Source organism: Drosophila tropicalis, unplaced genomic scaffold (assembly GCF_018151085.1).
Source record: "Drosophila tropicalis isolate 14030-0801.00 unplaced genomic scaffold, ASM1815108v1 contig_662, whole genome shotgun sequence".
Classification (NCBI taxonomy): Eukaryota; Metazoa; Arthropoda; class Insecta; order Diptera; family Drosophilidae; genus Drosophila; species Drosophila tropicalis.
In genome coordinates, this window is record NW_027173144.1 from 90,432 (window position 1) to 95,399 (window position 4,968).

Genomic DNA, 4,968 nt, shown 5'->3' on the forward strand with positions numbered 1-4,968 from the left:
CTGAGAAGCCCACATCCCCCCTCCCCAACACACCCTGCGATGCAATACCCCCAGGCGGTCCCCCCTCCTATATTAAAGATCCCCCCCTTTTTTTTCCTTTTTTTTAAAAAAACCTTTTTTTTTTTTTAAAAAAATTTTTTTTTTTTTTTTAAAAATTTTTTTTTTTCTTTTTAAAAAAAAAAAAAAAAAAAAAAAAAAAAAAAAAAAAAAAAAAAAAAACACACTGGCAAATAATATATAAAAGCGAAATCGTTTAAGCGTTAAAGTAGATGCAATTTGTACAAATGTTGCTGCTGTTGCCTCTGTTCCTGCTGCTGAAATTGCAGTTTATTTTGAGAGGTTTTTGTGTGTGCACTTTCAATTAATTATGCCAAAGAGAAGCAGTTTCTGAGTTCGTTTCTTGTTGCTTTTTCTTAGATGAAATTAATTTACCTTTTTACCTGAAAAGAGAAATTACTTACTTGCCAAAAAGAAAGTTGTCACGAAAAAAGAACACTAAGTCTTCGAGCATTTTGTTTTATTTTTAATTTTATTAAATGTGAACATTTGTATCTTCTCTTTGCTTTTTCTAAGACCCGAAAGACAGAGATTAAAAAAACACGATGACCTATCTCTATACTCCAACTTCCTCGCCAAATTTTTTTAGAGCAGTGAAAGCTATTGTTTCATCATGTTTTGAAATAGCAAGTTTCATCTTAATAAATTTCAAATTGGCAGCGAAAATAAAAATGCGAACTGCACGGCCGATATGGTTAAGCCGTTCAGCTTCTGAAGCTGATCAAGATTTTAAATATTAAAATATTTTAATTTGATTCCCATATGTGTGCGTCTGTCCGTATGAAAGTTCAAGTGTTTTTCAACATTTTTCCACGCTATCTTGGAATCCTTAATATGAGTAATTTTGAGGTCAAAGATAGGAGCAAAACTGTTTTACTTTTTATCTAATGGTCTAGTAACCTATGACTTTAAAAGTCTCAATTTGTTTTAGTATAACTTAAGTCTAACACAAAAAAATATTTACTCTCTCTTCGTTGCTTCGTCGTACACAACAAATACAATGAAAAAAAAAAAAAAAAAAAAAAAAAAAAAAAAAAAAAAAAAAAAAAAAAAAAAAAAAAAAAAAAAAACATCCTTTTATATCTTTTACTCATTTAGGTTAAGTATAAAGTGATAAATTAAAAACATTCCTTACACATTATATCATTATATCATACGTTGAATACGGTGAGTATATCTCAACGATCTTAACGATTACTCAATTAACCTTGGAATACATTCAGTGTGCTCTCTTTGAATTCGTCTTCAATTATCGGATACTGGTCTCATGGTTCTTAATAACACTAAACTGAACCGAACTGACAAAAAAAATAAATCAAATCTACGGGTTTGCTTTTTCTCTCATTATATCATAGGTTAAACAGGGTGAGTATATCTCAACGATCTTAACCATTACGCAATTAACCTTGGAATACATTCAGTGTGGCTCTCTTTGAATTCGTCTTCAATTATCGGATACTGGTCTCATGGTTCTTAATAACACTAAACTGAACCGAACTGACAAAAAAAAAATAAACAAATCTATTAGTTGCTTTCTCTCTCATCATATCATACGTTGAACAGGGTGAGTATATCTCAACGATCTTAACCATCATGCAATTAACCTTGGAATACATTCAGTCCGGCTTCTTCCTCTTCAATTATGGGATACTGGTCACATGGTTCTTAATAACTGAGTCGAACTGGGCTCGATAAAACTGGTTCTGAAAATATATATTTTGATACTAAATGTAACTTATAGAAATTTTTTTATTTGGGAACTTTTTATAGTATATGGAAAGCCTAGGTACCATAATCAGGATCAGTCGAAAGCGCCTATAGAGACAGTGCGCATGGTAAAACATCTCAATTTCGATTATTATTCCAGTGCCTACCTACATTATGGTCTTGACTGTTGCCTCTTTGGCTTTGTGCAATCGCTTTTTGCGGATATTGTTAGTTTTACTTTTGAGATCTGTGTATATACTAGGTGTGCCTGTTTTTTAGTATATTTGTTTTTGCATTGTATAGCCCTTTTGTTTCACATGGCCTGCATTGATATTGTTCATGTTGCTGTTGCTGCAGTCGTGTCCTATTTGTATCCTGTTGTCGGTGGCGGCAGCGGCACCTCGCACACATTTATGTCTATTGGCGCGCGTCCATTTCCATTTCATTTCCGTTATTGCAAAAGTTTTCGTATTAAATATATTTTTCTGTGTATCGCCCCTACCTGCGCCTCGTTGCTCTCTTGTTTCTTTTGGAAAGGCTTTGTTGGTGTTGTTGTTGCTGGTTTTTGCACTTTGGCAAAGTTGTTTGTTGCTGTTATTTCTGGGTGGTACTTTATGCTCGGTGGCCATTATTGCAGTTGTTTCCTTTATTTGATGCCACAAAAAAGAAAAAAAAAGCAAAATGAAGTGGGAGAAGTAAGAGTAGGAACCATAAAAATGGTTTGCATTTACATATTTTATGGACTCGGCTCATTTATTTGTGGCCTACTTACTTGGCCAACCACCCTCCAACCATCATTCCCATTTGCTACCTACAAAAGTCCTTACATTCATCCGGCCATGCGAGTATTTTCAGTGCTAACAAATTGACATGCAATTAAATGTAGTTAGTATATGCCATGAACATTTGTTATAATTGTTACAGACCCAACAACAACAACAACAACAACAGCTATCCAGATGCTGATTAGGCAGCTAGCCACCGACTAATTTTGTTGCTGTTATGGTTTGTGTTGCAATTAGCATTTTGCGCTGTAATAAATAAAATTAACCACAATGCTTCCAAACAACATGGTCAACATGAAAATTTTTCTTAACTCATTCCCCAACACTCCCCTCTGTCCCCCTAAACTGGCAAGCTACATAAATATTTATCTATACACTTGCCATAATATGGGATTAGCCGGATTAGTATGTCAAGACGAAAGATCATGTATTTTTCTAAATTTTTAGCTGCAATGTAAAACAGCTTTTTCCAAATATAAGAAAATTTTGAACTGTTTTGGAATGAATGAAGGGTCAACAAATACCACTTAAGATTAGTCTTTTGAAGTACTAATCTAGATAAAGATAAAAAAGCCATAAATATAATTCACGTCAAAACCTGTCAAATTAATATTTCCTAAATCGGCAGTGGTTTTTTAAACTAATCTAACATAGTTTTGGGACACAAAGAGCTATATACTAATTCCCCCTCTGCTTTTTAATTTTTTTTCCGCTTTAATTCACCCTTAACTGCATTTGTGTTGTAATTAAAATAACATTTTACAATCGTCAAAAGCATGTACAGTATTTCCCTTTAAACTAAAGACAAAGAATATTGATGCAAATAAATTTATTTTTTTTGTATTTTTTATGCAAGTGAAACAAATGTTTATGCATATTTTATGACCCAGCGCATTTTGAACGCACAACTAACCACAACAGTTTTCTTTCTTTTTTTTTTTTGCAGAGCATTTAAATTAACGACCCAAAATGTCAGCAAAATGTTCAACCGCAAGTTGCAATAGAATGAATAAAACAAAACAAAAAACAAGAGGGCCGGGAAAAACTTTCGACCGCGTCAAAGTTTGTATACCCTTGCAACTTTTTTGGTAACTCTATCCTTACTTATTAGCCATCAATGTGGAAGAACGTTTTATCTAAAAAAGGCTTAAGCTTGAGAAAGAAAGGCCTACAATCATAGGAAATAACGAAGATATTGATCAAAGTCACTTTTTTCCACCGATCGTTCCTATGGGAGCTATATGATATAGTCACCTGATCTTGATCAAATTTGGCATAGTCGCTTATAGGCGTAGTAAACTCTCTAATATTAAGTTTCACGACAATAGCTCAGAAAATAACGAAGGTATTGAGAAAGTCACTATTCGTGACTTGGCCGTTTGTATGGGAGCTATATTATATAGTCACCCGATCTTGATCAAATTTGGCATAGTCGCTTATAGGCGTAGTAAACTCTCTAATATTAAGTTTCACGACAATAGCTCAGAAAATAACGAAGTTATTGAGAAAGTCACTGTTCGTGACTTGGCCGTTTGTATGGGAGCTATATGATATAGTCACCCGATCTTGATCAAATTTGGCATAGTCGCTTATAGGCGTAGTAAACTCTCTAATATTAAGTTTCACGATAATAGCATAGAAAATAACGAAGTTATTGAGAAAAGTCACTGTTCGTGACTTTGGGGTTTGTATGGGAGCTATATGATATAGTGGTCCGATCCGGCTGAATCCGAGATATACAACGCCTGCAGTATATACAAGCCTACGTGCAAAATTTCAGCTCTGTAGCTCTTACGGTCTATGAGGAGTTTGCGTTGATCCAGACGGACGGACGGACGGACGGACGGACGGACATGGCTAGTTGAACTCGTCTCGTCGTGCTGATCAAGAATATATATACTTTGTATGGTCGGAGATGCTTCGTTCTATGCGTTGCACACTTCTGACCAAAATTAATATACCCTTTTTGCAAGGGTATAAAAAAAAAAAAAAATTTAATAAAAATTGAAATTGCAACGAATAAAGTTTTAGTTTCAGCTTTAATTTTTATTGAATTGTTGTTGTTGTGAATCTTGTTTTAGGAGAGCACCGCTTCCTTGAACCATTGGGACATGCGATCATCACGGAAAAGTTTCTCGGGCTCGGAGGTCGGATAGGTGCTGATCAGTGGACTAAAGCGTCTGAATGAACTCACTTTGCCAGCTTTCAGACGGTTGGCCAATACATTGGCCTCTTCGATCACTTTATTTGGAGTGTTTTCTTTAATAAAATTTTTTAGCTGCTTCGAAACGCTTGACCCAATTTCCTTGACTGCACTTTTTTCTTGAGTGTCTTTTCTTCTCTTCGATTAAGATGCGGGAGGAAGGTTCGTTCTCCAAGTTAATTGAGTGATGAGATTCATTCCTTGTTTGTTGGGCTA

The 4,968-nt window shown here is 34.7% G+C and overlaps 1 long non-coding RNA gene across 1 annotated transcript; it reads left to right on the top strand.

The window, feature by feature from the left end:
* Positions 1–1,283: 1,283 nt before the first annotated feature.
* On the top strand, positions 1,284–1,791 carry LOC137578723 (uncharacterized). The gene is made up of 2 exons (XR_011032757.1): positions 1,284–1,422; positions 1,678–1,791. It is a non-coding gene; the product is annotated as an uncharacterized lncRNA (long non-coding RNA).
* Positions 1,792–4,968: the final 3,177 nt, after the last annotated feature.